The sequence below is a fragment of the Sus scrofa genome, chromosome 7 (genome assembly GCF_000003025.6).
Source record: "Sus scrofa isolate TJ Tabasco breed Duroc chromosome 7, Sscrofa11.1, whole genome shotgun sequence".
Taxonomy (NCBI): Eukaryota; Metazoa; Chordata; class Mammalia; order Artiodactyla; family Suidae; genus Sus; species Sus scrofa.
The window spans coordinates 73,117,799-73,135,140 of NC_010449.5; the positions used below are offsets into that span (position 1 = coordinate 73,117,799).

The following is a 17,342-nucleotide window of genomic DNA, read 5'->3' on the forward strand; positions in this document are numbered from 1 at the left end:
AATAAAAATCATTAAAAAAGGAACAAAAGGAACCAAAAAACCTCTGGACAAACCATAAACTAGACAAAACTGTCTAATGTAATTGAGAAACAAAGTAGAAGAAACACAAATATAAGAATATATGGTCCGGCCACTCAAGATGGGTATTTTCTTGCTCTCTGTACATCCCCTTCCTGACCAGTGCCTGCTTCACCTGTACCCTAAGCACATGACTGACCTTCCCATGTGCTTGCCCCAGGTCCCAGCTGGTGATTGTTCTTATCAAAGGGGCAATGAGGGGCGTGCCCCTTGTTGGTTTCCCTGGTAACTAATTAGCCAACCTGACTCTAATTCACCTATAACTCACAATTTGCCCTCCCCATAAACCAGGAGTGAAGCTGGCTGCCATGTCCTATCCACAGAGTGCCTGCACTAGGTTGGGGTGTTGTTCCAGGACCTTACTTCAGATATGTAAGTTCCCTGCATTCATTAAGCCTCTGTCGCTGTCTCTTTCTTTGGTTTTAAAATTAGGCAAGTACAAGCCTTGCAGGCCTGTGGAGTGTATTCCAACAATGCACAATTAAAAATGCTGTTTGCAGTAATAAATTACTGCAAAGTGGTCTAAAACAACACAATTATATTATCTCACAATTCTGTAGATCCAAAGTACAGGTGAGCTCAGCTGGTCACCTGGTTCCTCTGCTCCAGCTCTCACAAAGATAAAATCAAGGTGTCAGACAACCTGGGCTCCCAACTAGGGCTCTGGGGAAGAATCTGCTTTCAAGCTCATTAAAGTGTTGGCAGAATTCAGTTCCTTGTGGTAGTAAGGTTAAGGTTACTACTTCCTTTCTTGCTGTTACTGGGGAGTCTCTTTCAGGCTTAAAGCTCTCCCTCATTCCTTGTGAACTTGCCCCTCCATCTTCAAACCAGCAACAGCATGGTGTCAAATCCTTCGCATATTCCTCATCTGTCTCGTGGTCCTTCTGCTAAACTTTCTGACTCCCGTCAGAGAAAGTCCTCTGCTTTTAAAAGTTTATGTTCTTTGATTATACCCCAAAGATAATCCAGGAAAATCTCTCCTCCTCAAGTTCTGCAACTTTAATCACATTTGCAAAATCCCATTGCCTTATGGCATAACATGTTCACAAATTCTGGGCATTAGTGTGTGGGTGTTTCCGGGCGTGAGGGATACACAAAAAGATAGGGTTTAATCTACCTACTATAATAAAATGAGGAAGGGAAAATAACCATTGATATGGAAAAACACAAATGAATTACAAAGCACAAATCTATGCAAGTATGTGTGAAAACCTACTGAAATGAATGATTCTGTAAGAAAACATAATTTGCTAATTATATGAGAAGAGACAAAAAAACAATTTATCCATGGAAAGGAATGAATACCAAATATCCCACAAAAGCACAAGTTAAATAGTTTCATGGTTGATTTTTTTTTTAAACAATTAAGAAATAGACAATTTCAATATGCTTTACATGATCCTGGAAAATTGAAAAAGGAAAGTGCTAGGTATTATTTATTGGTATCCAGCTCTTAAGTGACATCTGTGTTCTTTGTATATATTTCAAAGGTCCGGAAGCAGGGCTTTTCTAGTAGGGTTTTGGTTAGTTCTGCCAGCTGGAGGAGAGGAATGAAGAAGCCAAGTTTTGCTTCTAGCAGAGGTGGGAGGTCCAGGCCTGGGAGGCTCATGAGGGGCAATGATGGGAGTCCAGAGGCACTGGTGGCCACAGCAAGTGAATGGATATTTCTCCTTCAGGGGCTGTAGCTGTTTCTTGCAGGTCCTGATCTCAGGACAAAATGAACTTCTCTCTTGCTCTTCCAGCTCCTCCAAGCATTTGGAGACCTCATTTCTTGTTTTAACTCCCTCTCTGACTGAAATACCCTGAGTGGTTTCTGTTTCATTTTCTATTGGAAACTGACAGATAAAGAAGGTAAGCTTTCAAGTTTTTATAAAGCTGCTCAAATTGATCAGATAATTTGACAAACACAGCATAAAAAGAAAATGACAATCCAGTTTTATTGCTGAATGTCAATGTAAAACTTTTAAATAAAATGTTAAATATTAAAGTAAAAACATAATTTAATGAATAATTTTATAATTGATAAATTATGACTAACTGGGGCTCACCCAAAATCATTTATCATCTTAATATATCAACAGAGAAAAAGGGAATGAAATACAAGTGTAAATTTTCCAAAGAGGAGACAAATTTGTTTCTTATGGTAATGTGCTAATATAGCCCCAAATAATCAGCTGAGAGCTGTTAGAAACAACATGAATATTTAATAAAGTGACTAGTTACAAAATTAATTTATAAAATAATTAGCTTTATTTTAAAAACAATAACCAATATGAAAGAAAAATATCTTAGTCACAAAAGCAAGGAGAAAAATAAAACTGGAAAAAAGCTTTTGAAAATGTACACCTTCACATGACTACCAACAAAGGGCATTAAAAAAAAATAAGATATGAAAGACATATTTTGTTTTTTGATTAGAAATTTGACATTGCAAGGATATTAATTCTTTATAAATGAATCTGCTAAAACCATGGATTCCCATCAAAATATTAAAGTCTTTTATTTTTAACTTTCTTGAATCTGACAAAATAATTCCAAAATATAAATTTGGGATAATACTGAGAGAAAAAAGAAAAGTAATGAGGACAGTGTATCTGTTTCCAGAAATAAGATGTACCATGAATGTTACAGTAATTAAAACAGTATGGCACCAATGCAGGAATAGACTTGCTGACAATGAAACAGAGTAGGAAGTCCAAAATAGGCCCAAGTGCCTATGAGAATTTGGTGTCTGATGCAGTTGACATTTCAAATCTTTGAAAACATGTACTTCTTAATAAACAGTAATAGGATAATTACTTGTATAACACAAGTTTAAATAAATCCAGATCCTTCCCTCTCTCATTATATCAAAATAAATGAATTAGTAAAAATTGTAGTGTACAAGTAAAATTATAAACATTAGGTGCATATGAGTGAATTAGTTTTATTCTTTAAGAGAAGAAAATTTTTCTAAGAATAAACTCAGAAGCCATAAAAATAATTGGTATACTTTGAACGTAAGTATTAAATTTTTTTCTGTTAGGCTGGACAGATGGATGGATGGATGGACGGACAGGTAGAGAGATGGGCAGAGTCAAAAGACAAATATTTTCACAATATTTGTAAATATATATCAAGCAAAATGCTTGAATCCCAAGATATGCAGAAAAGCACATGAAAATCAATGTTAAAAAGATTAACAAGCAATCCAATAGAAAAATGGTTAAAGGAGGTGAATAAATAGTCAAAGGGAAAGAAATACAAATGGCTAATAATCTTAGAAATACTCCCAACATTCTTTAAAATTAATGAAATACAATTTAAAATAATGAAACACACTTTCTCATTAATCACATTATGAAAAATTAAACAAGTCTATAATCCATTTGCTGGCAAAATAGAACACAGTGACTGATACACTTTGCCTAAGTACATTTTAATCTTTTTGGAGGTAAAGAGACAATTTCTATACAATTTTTAAAATTCATATATTCCGTAAAGAAAGACTGGGACTTTTCCCTGAAGGTTTAACTTAAATATTTAATTCATAATTACTGGACCCTTAATGTGTGCCATTCCCTGTGTTAAATACCAGGGATACAGTAGTGACCAAGACGGTCTTTGCCTTTGGGGTACCAGGAATCTAAAATGTGGCATTACAGAGTTCCCATAGTGGGTCAGTGGTAATGAGCCCAACTAGTATCCATCAGAATTTGGGTTCAATCCCTGGCCTCACTCAGTGGGTTAAGGATCCAGCGCTGCCGTGAGCTGTGGTGTGGGTCACAGACATGGCTCAGATCCCATGTTGCTATGGCTGTGGTATAGGCCAGCAGCTACAGCTCTGATTTTATCCCTAGCTTGGGAATTTCCATATGTCACAGGTGCAGCCCTAAAAAGACAAAAAAGTAAAAAAAATAAAATGTAGCATTATTTAGAATGATTTAAAACAAAACCAAATCAAACCTGATGTTTGATTTGCATGTTGGTAATCCATACAGCATGATACCATGACATTATTAAGGAGGTTGAGATAATTATAAATATACTTTGCAGGAAAAGTTCATCAACTACAGTGAAGCAGGAAAACAAGTTACAGAAAGTATTCATAGTAGGGCTCCCCCCCAAAACCTATAAAGCATATACATACTCATACACACAGAACACACTCATATACCCATAAATAACAAAACATCTGGAAGAAGGCACACCTCCTTCCAGAGGCCGCCTCTGGAAAGGAAGGCGATGTCAGACTGTTTGTCTTAATTTCATAGATTCCAAATGGTTTACTTTTTCTCATCATCATATGTTAATTTTTAATAATTAAAAAAAAAATCTGCCTCAGAACCTTTTAAAAAGAGTTCTGTCAAAGGGTTTTCTCTGTTTATTCCCATAGCACGTGGAGAGGTCTGTTGGTGAACTCCAAGTTTCCAGGTCCCCCCAGTGGGAGTGGTTTCCTACCTAATTAAGCAGCCCAGCCAGCAGAGAAGGTACGGGCACCGCCGTTTGGAGCACCAGGACTCACACTGAGAGTTGCTCACACTCCTTAATTGTGCGGCAGTCTATCTCAGCTAGAATTGATTTCATTCTCCACGTTCAATACCTTCTAGTCTTGCTGACCATGTTTGCCCTCCCCTTGTGGAGTTCTCATTCTAGAAGTCTTCCCTGCTATTGTTTAGTTTTGAAGGTGCAAGGGGAAAGCTATTGTGTATTTTGTAACCCCAAAGTAATCATGAAGTGTTTATTTTAATATGCTTCCCTTTCTATTCAGTGCTTGGGCCAAATAGAAAAATACAAAAAAAGCAGAAACCAAAAAACTCTGTGGCCTCGACACTTCATTTTGCAAACAAACCCTTTCAGGGATCTAGGATGGTCCCAAGGCAGCAGTGCTGTGGGCCTCTTAAGACTTCTTTCTTACCCAGAAGAACTTCACAATTCTGTAAAGATTTTGTCATGGCATTTAAGTAGTCTGATATTCTACAATGCAATCATACCTACAAATATGATGGATTATATCTTAGGCACAATGATTGTTTTCAGTGGGGGGAAAAGCCTCTGTAGACGAATTGATACTGGGCCCATGCTGGGTCTTATGCATTAATCATGAAGTATCATGCTTATGCAAATGTGTAGAAGCCCAATTAGGCAGAGAGTACAGAGCCCTGGGAATAATGTTATGGGCTATTGGGTCTTTGAAACACACTCCTTGGCCAAATTTTCAAAAGCAAAGCAGATTTGAGATGCCTTTTTACTTTTGAAAACAGGTGTACAATTGTCTTCTTAGTGCTTATTTCATGCCTTCAACCTTAAAATAAAGCTTTCTCCCAGTTGGCATGATTTTCCCTCATTGCTCAACAGGAGCGGTGGAAATTCTGAATCACTGACAAGAAAATAAAATGTTCATTGAAAATCTAGACGTGCTGAGAATATTGAGGATACATCAATATTTGGGTTTTTTTGCCACACATTTTGAATGTTTCATATATTCGGTTTTCCTCTGGCAATCTCTGCCATTTCTTATATTTTGTGTGATTAATCAAAATATTGGGTTTCTATTTTGCAAATCCTCTGCACACAATGCAAATGTTGTGAAGAGAAAATATCAAATGCTGGAAGACAGGCTCTCACTTTTATGTATTACTTCCCATTTTTAAACTTTATTTTACTAACTTGAAACTGCTGATGTCTTATCCCTGGCTCTTATTTTCATAAGCCACTTGTTCGAACTGCTCCAGGATTGGAAAGGATGTAGGTAGTGATGGATGGGAATGAGGGACAAAAACAAGAGAGTTTAGAGAGGTTTGCTGTACACCATTTAAATATCACTATTGAGGTGGTAATTTTGAATGTGGTTTTGTCTGCACTGCTAATTATTCAGATTAGGCAGATAAATTGACAAATCAAGTGTTGCTATATAACAAAAGGTCATAGGTTAGGAAAGAAGACTACACAGTTTTTTTTTGCAGCCACCTATTTGTAATCCTTACCTCTCACCATCTTGTTTGACAAAAGCTTCAGACACACATTCGAACATTTTCTTATTCAAATGGAAACCAGTTTAGTTCTTCAAACCCCATTTCCTTCATCAAAAATATCTAGGCAACATCTGATTGATAGGTCATTTACTTGTTTCCAATATAGCTCTCACTGATGGCTGGAGGTAGGTAAAGGATTGGAAGGGAATGAAGAGAAGAGGGGAGGAATGGAGGGAGATGAGGTGGAAAAAGGAGGGAAGACTAGTAGGTCAAGGGAGAGAGAAAGAGAAAGAGGGAGACTTTCTTTATAATGTTTGGCAGTCAAAGTTAATGTCTGGAAAACTCCCCTTTGGGAGGAGAAAAGACTTCCTGACTTTTAAAAATGGTGTTAATCCACTGCTCTGCTTTTTTAGAATGCCCCTGGCTATGTGAGTAGCACTTCCAATTAGATCCGCTTGAAAAGTCTGTACAGAAATCTAAAGCCCTCCTAATGCAATTTATTACATTAGGCTGTACAACAAAAGATGGGCTTCTCTTAGCCCAAACTGCATTACGGCCTTGGTAAGTTAGTCCAGTCCATCTTTTCTGACAAAACTTCTTAATCCTGGCAACAAAATCATCCTTTTTTCATCTGTTTTCTTCCTCTGTCATGTGCATGTGCGCACACACACACACACACACACACACACACAACTTTAACAATTAAAAATGTTTTTTTAAAGTAATCACTGCTTCTCATTCTGTGAAGTCTGTAGGAGAAGAATTCTCCATGTAATCACTGTATCAGTGGAGAAACTCATTTCTAAACATATTATTAAAAAACCAGGACTAGCAAGTGGACTTTGTAGGACTTGTTCTATCTCTTTCCCATGACTTTTAAGTAGTTTTGGAAAGAGAGGTATACCCATTCATCTAAAGCTATACCCATTCATCCCATTCATGTAAATCCAATCGATTTACAACTGGGGTCCTCCCCTCCTCTCTAAATGTGGAAAATCTCGCCCTCCCCACAGGCACTGTCCTCCTTGAAACTGGAACCTATAAGCAGAATGATCAAAGGGTGAGAGAAAGACCATCTACATCTGATTTCCATTTTGGGTAGGTTTATTTAGGTGTTTTCTGTTTCCATAGCAAAAAAGGAAGCAGCAACTGGAGCAAGAAGATGATAAAGAATTATGATGTTAAGTTAAAATTTGTTGAACGGAAATTAATAAAACCTGATGACACTCCAGAGTTTTCTGTTCTACAAGTAAATTTATAAAAGGTCCTTTTGTGGAGTTTCATGGTGGCCTAGTGGTTAAGGACTTGGTGGTGTCACTGGGAACTTACACATGCCAAGGATGTGGCTCAAAAATGAGGGGGTGGGGTATATTTGTGTCAATGTTTTCCTTGTTTGCTTGCTTTTTGTTATTTTGTTTTTTATGTTTATAAGACAAGTATTTCTTTCCAACGTGGTCCAGAACAAAGGGGTGGAGTAATGCTTGTCAAGATCTAAGGACACATATAGAACAGTCTGGGGAACTCCCTGGCCCTAAACCTTGGAGGATTTAGATCTGAGAAAAATAGTCATTTAATTGGGCTTTAAAGACAATGAAACTGAGAAAGTCTGTACTTGGTCTTTTATATAAAAATTTTAAAACCAAGAATAAGAAATAGGGAAAGGGAGTATGTGTCTGCCTCTAGAGGGAAGAGAATAATATCCTTTTCAGAACCAATTGATTTTAGCGTGAGTTCTTTTTTTTTTTTTAAGGTAAAAATAAAAAGAACAAAAAATCATCTGAGGAGAAACTAGATGATTCTGCCAAATTTACAACAAAGTATTGCTATTTGAGGTATTACTAAGAATAGATCGGAGCAGGGAAATTCAATTAAAATTGGTTTGGGGGAATCAAGGGAGTCAACAATTGAGAAATAAGAGTCCAGAGTTCAGTCTGGGGACCTGCAGAGAAAACTGTTCAACTTGGAATTAATGAATGGCTTTGGGGTCTAGCAAAAAAGGCTGAACTTGAACTAGGCAAGAGCCAAAGACACTAACTATCCTAAGAGAAAAATAAAAGAAATAGTTAATGAACAAGTTAACAAATTGTGTGTAGTTAGCAACAAGAGTATGTGCTAGATGTGTGAATGGGGGTGAGGTATATATTTGTGGTATGTGTGTATTTGGTGTGGGCACCCAGGTGTTCCGACACTGCAGCACATGCCCTTGATTGCAGGGACTTTGCAATATTGACAGGCCCTGAATGTGGTCTGTCCTGGGGAGGAGGAAGTGAAGGTGCCCAGAGACATGTGGTTTGGGGTGCCTCCCCTTTGTAGAAGGAAAAATGCACATATATTTCTCTGATTATCGGAGCACTATTCTTATCCATCAAGTGGTCACAGTCACCCCTGAGTCTTGTTCTTGACAGCAATTTAAAGTGCCATGTTTTCAGCAAGGGCGACTAATTCTGACATTTTATTTTCAACCATTTGGGTCAGTTGACATTTGACTAGCTCTCAAGTTTACTACCAAAAGATGGCTTTTGCTTCTCTGCGGTTAATAATATTTGCTGAACTAATTTTTATCAAATTTTTAAAAATGTCATCATCTTTAGCCAAGGAAAGGACAAGGAAAAGCTTTCTTTAAGTGAGAGCTCTTTTGTATTAGTGGAACACAAAAGGTTAGAATGAAAAGTTTTGGCCATCCTAGATGTGGCCATAGCCTCTACTTAAAATTTCCATTTTATTTAATTTGCGTGGCTAAATTGGAGCTACTTAAAGTGAAAGCTAAGTAGTTGTATGGAAAATTTTTATATGGTTAAATTAAATGATGGAAAAGAAAAAGCACCAGTCTTTCTGCTCACTTACCATAAGGTCCAAGAAATCATAAGAAAAATTTTCTAAAATGTAGTGTCTAGGGAATTCCCTGGTGCCTAGTGGTTAAGGCCTCAGTGTTGTCACTACAGTGGCTCAGGTTTGATCTCTGACCCAGGAACTTCTACATGCTGTGGGCATGACCAAAATAAATATAAAATAAAATAAAATGTGGTAGCTAATCTGTCATTCCTAGGCTATCCAGGGATCTTAGTCACTTACAGTTCATACATACAAAACACACTTATATCCTGCTGAATGCTGCTTAGGAAACATAGGAAATAATTAAATGCGGTAAAAAACTTTGAAAAAATGAAACTTAAACTGAGAAACTTGATCTGACAGACCACTTAAGCAAATATAAGGAAACAAGCTGCAAAAACATACAATCAGAATTTAAGCAGAGGGTAGGGATGAGAGAAGCAAGCTTCTGTGGAAAAATAAGCTAGAACCAAAAATGGTCCTGTTATTACCAAGCTTATAAAAAATTTGTAAGAAAAATTTGTAAGAAAAATTGGATATTGCAGAATCTGAGGAATTTCACTTCTGCTGAGGATTGCTAACAACATCCTGTATACCTACAGTTAGTGGTCACACGTATCTCCTAGAAATTTTCTTCACAAAAAGGAAGTTAAACTTGAGATTGGAGCCCTGAAAAAGATACTGAAAATCACCTTCATTTTCCTTTCAATTCCAGGAGGGACCTAAGGGAAGCTTTCTTTGCCTAGGACTGTTGTCCTCTTTCCTTTTACTTAAGTAGTTTCTTGGGTTCTAAGTTTGTTACAGATTCTTAGATATGATCCAAAGTTAGGCTCAACTACACTAGAAGGGACTAACACCCCCCTAAAACTTTTCAGAATGAGAAATGGTTTAAAGAATATTTTAAGAATGTACAGCAAAGAGAGAAGATCCTAGGAAAGCAGTGACATAAATAATAAAATTATTCATTTTAGAATGTAAGATTCAGAGTTCCTGTTGTGGCGCAGTGGAAACAAATCTGACTAGACCATGAGGTTGTGCATTCAATCCCTGGCCTCGCTCAGTGGGTTAAGAATCTGGTGTTGCCATGAGCTGTGGTGTAGTTCGCAGACACAGCTCAGATCCTGCATTGCTGTGGCTGTGGTGTAGGCCGGCAGCTGTAGCTTGGATTGGATCTCTAGTCTGGGAACCTCCATATGCCACAGGTACAGCCCTAAAAAGCAAAAAATAAAAAAATAAAAATAAATAAAATGTAAGATTCATATCCTAACAAAACAAAAGGCCTTCCTTCATAGCCTGGATGGTGATCATTATTGTCTGGACACTGGCTTTCTGCAGGGTCCCTGATAGGAAATGCATCCAGATCTTCTTTGTTTTTTTAAGGGCCACACCTGAAGCACATGGAAGTTCTCAGGCTAGGGGTTGAATCAGAGCTATAGCTGCTGGTCTATACCACAGCCACAGCAATGCCAGATCTGAGCCATGTCTGCAACCTACACTATAGCTTATGGCAATGCCATATCCCTAACCCACTGAGTGAAACCAAGGATCAAACCCAAGTCCTCATGGATACTAGTCAGGTTCATTACAGCTGAGCTACTATGGGAACACCCCAGATCTTCTAAGTCCTAGGACCTTAAAATGTTTTGTGCCATGACTGTCTTGGGCCATCTGGTGAAGCCTATGGGTTCCTTTCTTCTCAGAAAAATATTTTGACAAAGACAATCAATTATGTTGTATAGGAACCCCTAGTTTCAGAACATATCTGTATTCTATTCATAATATTGATGTATTTTGAAGCTGGGGCCAACAGAATGTCCTGATAAACTGGATCTGGCCTGAGAAAGGAAAGGCTGAAAAATGACTCCAAGCTTTTTGGGCAGAACAAATGGGAGGATGGAGTGTCCATGAAATTGACCTATCTGTACTTGATACTTAGAGAGATATAGGGGAAGAAAGTGGCTTGTTGCCTTTGAGAATTTTTTCTCATATTTGGCATCCACTAAGTTGGTGATTGTTACTGGGCTTTCTTTTTTTTTAATTCTGCAGATGGAATTTTTTTTTTTTTTTTTTTTTTTGGCATATGGAAGTTCCTTGGCTAGGGGTCGAATCAAAGCTGCAGCTGCCAACCTACACCACAGCCACAGTCACATTGGATCCAGATCCCTACCCACTGAGCAAGGCCAGGGATCGAACCCATATCCTCATGGATACTAATCAGATTCTTAACCCTCTGAGCCACGATGGGATCTCCCTGCAGATGGAATTTTTTGATGAGCCTTGATGAGAAAGGAAATGAGTAAAAGGTGGCCATTTAAAAGTTCATCCTTCAATGCAATGGAATTTATTTGTTCTATCAATGCTTTCCTTTATTGGTCATTGAGTTATTAAATCTTTTTCATGCTGTAACAATGCTAGTTCCTTACATGACTGCTACTCACGACCAGATATTCTCTATGAGGGTCTGTTCATGGACAGGCCTGGTTTGATGCTTGATAAAGTGTAAATAGTGCAAAAAAGCCACTGAAGGAAGTATCACAAGCACTCACTGTGAGCTCAGCAAATTCAACGTAACATTGACATTGATAGTACACCTTTATTTAGAACACCTTATATTTGGTTTTATTTCTGAGTGTATCTGATCATTGTTTCCTGTGTTATTCTTTGGAGTAGTTAATGAAACGTTCAAGGTCAACTTTCATCAAGGAACAAGTAACTGAGAAGTGTCAGCTGGCAGCCTCTCCATTTATAGCCAGCTAGCACAAAGGCCAGTGAATGAATGGCCCTGCTCAGTACACAGTGATAGGACATTGAGTCGAGCATGTAATGGGGCTTCAATTCCTGAGTCTAGTTGTCTTGGCTGGCTGGGAGAAGAGGAAATGGGGAGTTCACTGTGTTTGCCTTGAAATGGTCCTTTCTTTACTTTTGAAACTGCTGGGCTTAAAGTCCAGATTGTTTTAGAAATCCCTGTTCTCTGTAACTATTTGGGGTCATCAGTAGTGAGTGAAAGGACCATGGAGATAAGAGACAAAGTTTAAATGGAAGGGAGAGTGATGCCAATTTACACCACGCTGGGATTTTTTGAATATGTGTTGGCTCTCCTTCAGTTTGGGGCCTGGGGTTTCAAGTTTTGAAGTAGGCATATTTTTACAGTATTGCTCTACTTTTCCTGACAATATATATGTGAATCTCTTCTAGACTGATGTGTGCCAGAGAAGGTAAAGTCATTAAAAAGTGTGTGTTTGGCAAGGGGTATTGTGGACTTAGAAGTGGGAGAAAAGAGAAGGTCACTGGGTTAGGGAAAAGGGAGGAGGAGACAGACGACAAGAAATAAAGGGGGAAAGCATCTGTTTCTTTTCCTTTGTGCAATTCTAAAACCATTGGAACCGGAATGAAGAAAACCACAGAAAACAATGTATTCCCTTTTTACCATGTACAATGTGTAATTCTCTCCTTCACTTAGGTATATATAATACCCACTCTAGGCAAAAGTATTAAGTAAATGAAATTAGTTCCAAAATCTTCCTATTCCTGTTTCATTGGGTGTGGTGATGATACACACAATGGGACTCAGCTCAGGCGCCTTGAACATTTCCTCATGGATGTGCTCTGACCTCCACATGGATCCATTTCCACATGGATCTTCTCTGACCTCCCTCAAAATATACTTGTCCAGTGTCCCAGACTTTCACAGCCCAAAATATGACTAGAATTAATTAAATCTTGTAAAAAAAACCAAAACCCTCCAAATCATATAATTAAGTCTTTTAACTAGATAATTATCTAAATAAGAAGTAATAATTTCTAGATAATAGCTGAGCTCTTAACTCATTCTAGACAGGATTTTCATTTTAACAAGACACATAACATGCCTTACCCAGGAGAACTAGCATGACCATTTCAGACAGTTTAAGAGATTGGCAATAAGGATGTATTGTGATATGATGGTCCTTCCAGTTTTCTTTAAATCTGACCTTTAAGTGACAACCTGTTCAGGCCCAGGAAATTGTATAGGCAAACAGTAAGACTATACTTTTTCATCATACAGACTATAACGGGTTCTCTGGATTTTTCCATCATTAAAATTACAAAATGATTGGGAAATACCTTATATGAAGACAGTGTAAAGAATTTGAGATTATTTATGCTAGGAGTAATTTTGTTAATAACATTAAGAACTGTTATTAATTTCTTAATTATTCCACCGCTTAGGATTAACATAAAAATGCTCTAATCGTAGCAGAAGAAATTTTTAGAAATTTAGGACCAAGGTTATTATTTAGGTTCTACCTTCTGAAATCTCGAATTTAAAGAGTTTTCAACTTCTACCTCTGTAGATTTTCATGACCAGGTTAAATAACTCTCTTGGCTGGCTGGTTAGCTTATCAACCTGATAGCTTACTTAGGTTTTTTTCTATTACTAGGATTTGGAAGCTGTGGCATTTCCTAGCACTGTCCTCCCCTCATACAACTCAGGGGCAACAAAAATGGTGATTCTTTCTTGATTCTGAGTTCCCTCAAGGAATGTCAAGAATTTACTGAAATATCTGCCTAATTGCAGAGAATAAATTCTCATGCTGCTCTTTTGCAAATATTTCAAATTATTTGCCTAACAGTAAATTAGACCTGACATGTTAATTGGTTTAGGGAGCCATGCATGATGTTTGCTCATTTGTGACTAATTTCTAATACATTAGTATGTTTGGGGAAAAAAAAAAAAAAAAAAAGATCAAGTTGGAGAAAACTGGGCCTAGAATGCAATCATCCTGCAACTTCTGTTATCAGGGAGACCACAGACACTAAAATTAGTGTGAGAAGCACAAAGGTGGCTCATTCCAGACCTGGCTGATGATTCATATGACCTCAAACATATAATTTTACTTCCTCTTTCCTGGGGTTTTTCCTCCAGTAAAATACATCTAATAATACCACATACCAGCCTCATAAGGAAATTGACAGAATTAATGAGATAATAAAAATAGTGTGGAATAGTTGTTGAAAAGACCTCAGGGCCTTGTATTCATATTCTCTCCTGCTGTGTGAAAACATCTGACCCATCCAAACCCATTCTTTCAATGACTGTTGAGCTAAACATAATCTCTTAGGATGGAGAAACAGCCCCTACCTCCCACTCAGGTCCTTCTCTGCCTTCCTAACTTAGTGACTGAGTCATTTATCACAATGTTGAACCTAAATCTGCTTTTTGGTGGAAGATATATACCAATATCTGTGCCTTTTTCAGTGAACCTGGCAAAGATCAGCATGTTTGCAAAATGCCACAGATGTACTTTTCATTTGGAAATAGTACATCTTATAGTCATGTTTTTGTATTTTTTTTCCTTCAGTCTTCTTTTCCCTAGGATTAGTGTTTGGCAAATGTTAGAGTAGAGTTAGACACATCAAAAAGCAGAGTCTCACAATGAACACAATTTATTCTTCATTTGAGTCATACTATCAGTGATAAACAGAGACATTTGGTAGTTTTATAAGCTTTCTGTAGCCACTTGCATACTAAAAAAATATATTTTTAGCATAGAACTACAAATAGTCTAGAACTTTTCATGTAGTTAAGGAAGTTCGTGGCATTTCAGAACTACTTTGAGAGGTTCACAAATTCAGGCTATGAAATACAGATGGATGGACCATAGGTAGATAAAGATATAGATATCAATATAAATTTAGATAGTTATATAATGATTTTTATTGGTGGAACATCAAAGGTAAATAGTGTCTTATACTTATCAATAATTCCATTCTGTGGTCTAGCGAGGGAGCTAAGGAGATGGTATTTTCTTTGAATTTCAAATTTTGTCTGGAGAAATTGAGGCATAGACCCGACACACACACACACATACACATGCACAAAGGGCTAGGAATATGTGCGATGAAAGACATTAGCTGCTTGTGCTGGTTGGATAGATGCATTGTGTAATCATTTATAGGATGAGCAGTGAGAGATATTTAAAAATTCATCTTTAGTTGAATTGAATTGTTCTTGGTCATTGGTGCTCTATTTTGTATAGTCTAATTAATTCTTACTGCTTGAGTCTGCACCCTGGGGTGATTTTAAATAAGTAAATACATAAAGACTTTATTTGCACCAAGATGAGATGTTGACTCACTGAGTGGTCCTGTAGGCTAGCTTCCATTTATTCAATCTGGATTCATCCCTTCTCTGCTCTCTCTTTACCAACACCAGACAGACAGACACACATACATAGACATACGCACTGATTATTAAATACATCTTCTACTAAATTTGTGAGTGCACTTCTGCCAAAAGTTTTATGATTTATGAAAGACTGAATTAATATGATTATTTTTAGAAAATTATAATTTCAAGTTACACAGATAAGCAACTACAGGAATATAGGTTTTTTTTCCCTGATTTTTTTTTTTTTAGCATTTTGAGAAATATAGCCTTGAAAATCCTAATAGCGATTTGATTTTAGTGTACAGTTTTACAAATTCTACTTCCTGCCAGAAATAGCTTGCAACAAAATAATGAAATTAGAGCCTTCCAAGTACCAAGTGTATTTGAATGCTATTCTATTTTATTCTAACTCAAGACATTTTAGACATATCAAATTATTACACTTTCCAGGAGGAAACTGAAGAGATGGAAATATTGCTGCCTTCTAAAATTTGCGGCAGGGTTTGTTGAGCCTACAGCCGAGCATGGAGTGGATTATGAAGCCTTAAGGTAGGATAAACCATGTGGCAGATACCCAAAGACCTGCAGAAAGCTTGGATGGACAAAAGCCAAGTCAGCAGGAGGGAGTCAACTAAAGCTACATCAAAGTATTCACCAGCCAGGGGTGAGCATCCAACTGAGTGTGGTATCCAGTGAACAGTGGGTCATCACGCCAGAGACCAGAGAATGCTCTTCATGCACCCCTGGGGACATGCATGACCCCAGAGTTCCCCTCTACATTGTCTCATGTCGGTGAGACACAGGCCACACATCATATCATGTTCACTTGGTATCTTGGGGAAAAAAAATCATGGAATGAGGAGGATATCTGTGAAGTTGAGCTTTTTTGTTGTTCAAGAAAGACCAATATAGCCTGAGAGGACTACTTTGATTATTGAATCACACTAAGCTTAATTAAATATCTATTAAATGTCTTTTTTCCTGCTAAACAGAGGATATTATCCTGAAGGAAACCATAGAGACAATCAAGGCAACATATTTTCTCTGCATAGCTAACTTAGTGTACTAAATTTTATAATACTGCTACGTGTGATGGAGATTAAGGAGAAACTCTACTACTACTTAACAAGTCCCAATGAATACAATCTGTTTTTGTTAATACATTTTGGAAAACTACCCCTTCTTTGAGAGGGATGCTATTTCTGTGTATGGAGTGGTGGGAGGCTGCATACATTATTTTTCCAATGGAAAAATTAAAAAAGAATTCTGCAGTCTTTCCAAACTGTTTGGTTCCTCTATCTCTACACGTGGGGGTTACCTAGAAAGCACGAAAATATACTCCAACCCTAATCAATTGAGTCACAGAGTCCCTCTGCAGTTCTACTGTTTAGCCAGTATTGAGAAGTATTGGTCAAGTTCAGCAGAGAGATTCTTGTGAGCCATAGTTGCATCACTCTTCCATATTTGGGATAGTTTCAGTAACATTAGCACAGCCGGAATGGCTGCCAACTTTGTTCTGCACACTTAGGAAAGGCTGACTTTCAAAACAGTAAATGTTTTTTAATTCTTTAACATCTGTTTAAAGTTTTCCTTCCTATCTTAATGATTTGAGGCCTGACATAAAGGACTAGAGTTTTATGATGTTCTCACTTGTGTCTGTGAATTCCCACCTTCCACTCAGAAAGACAACTGAAGTTTAGGTAAATGAAGGAAACCTGGGGAAATGCTGGTCTCTTACCCATTGTTCTTTTATTTATTTATTTATTTTTTCATTTCTTGGGCTGCTCCCATGGCTTATGGAGGTTCCCAGGCTAGGGATCGAATCGGATCTATGGCTGCTGGCCTACTCCAGAGCCACCGCAAGGCAGGATCTGAGCCGCGTCAGCAATCTACACCACAGCTCACGGCAATGCCGGATCCTTAAACCACTGAGCGAGGCCAGGGATTGAACCCGCAACCTCATGGTTCCTAGTCCGATTCGTTAACCACTGAGCCACGACGGGAACTCCTACCCATTGTTCTTTTAATCAATAGAGACAACATCCTCTTTGGTCTAACAGATAAAAAAGACCTGGTGATTGTAAGTATTAATTCTGTGTATCTGGTAACTGGCACTTCTTTTCTTTTCTTTTTCTTTTTTGGCCACACCATGGCATATGAGTTCCTCCGCCAGGGATCAGATCCCAGCCACATTTGCCACAGTTGTGGCAACACCTGATAGATCCTCTAACCCACTGCACTGGACTGGGATCAAACCTGTGTCTGGTGCTGCAGAGATGCCTCAGATCTCATTGCCCCACAGTGGGAACTCCTGGTGTTTATTTTTA

At 37.8% G+C, this 17,342-nt stretch overlaps 1 long non-coding RNA gene across 3 annotated transcripts; it reads left to right on the forward strand.

Annotated features, from left to right (window-relative positions):
- On the forward strand, nucleotides 366-16,793 carry LOC110261583. Of its 3 annotated transcripts, XR_002345881.1 has the most exons (5): nucleotides 366-450; nucleotides 1,821-1,929; nucleotides 4,454-4,547; nucleotides 7,046-7,130; nucleotides 15,466-16,793. It is a non-coding gene; the product is annotated as an uncharacterized LOC110261583 (long non-coding RNA). The 3 variants fall into 3 exon arrangements; XR_002345882.1 differs by lacking the exon at nucleotides 7,046-7,130; XR_002345880.1 differs by lacking the exons at nucleotides 7,046-7,130; nucleotides 15,466-16,793 and having other exon boundaries at nucleotides 4,454-4,687.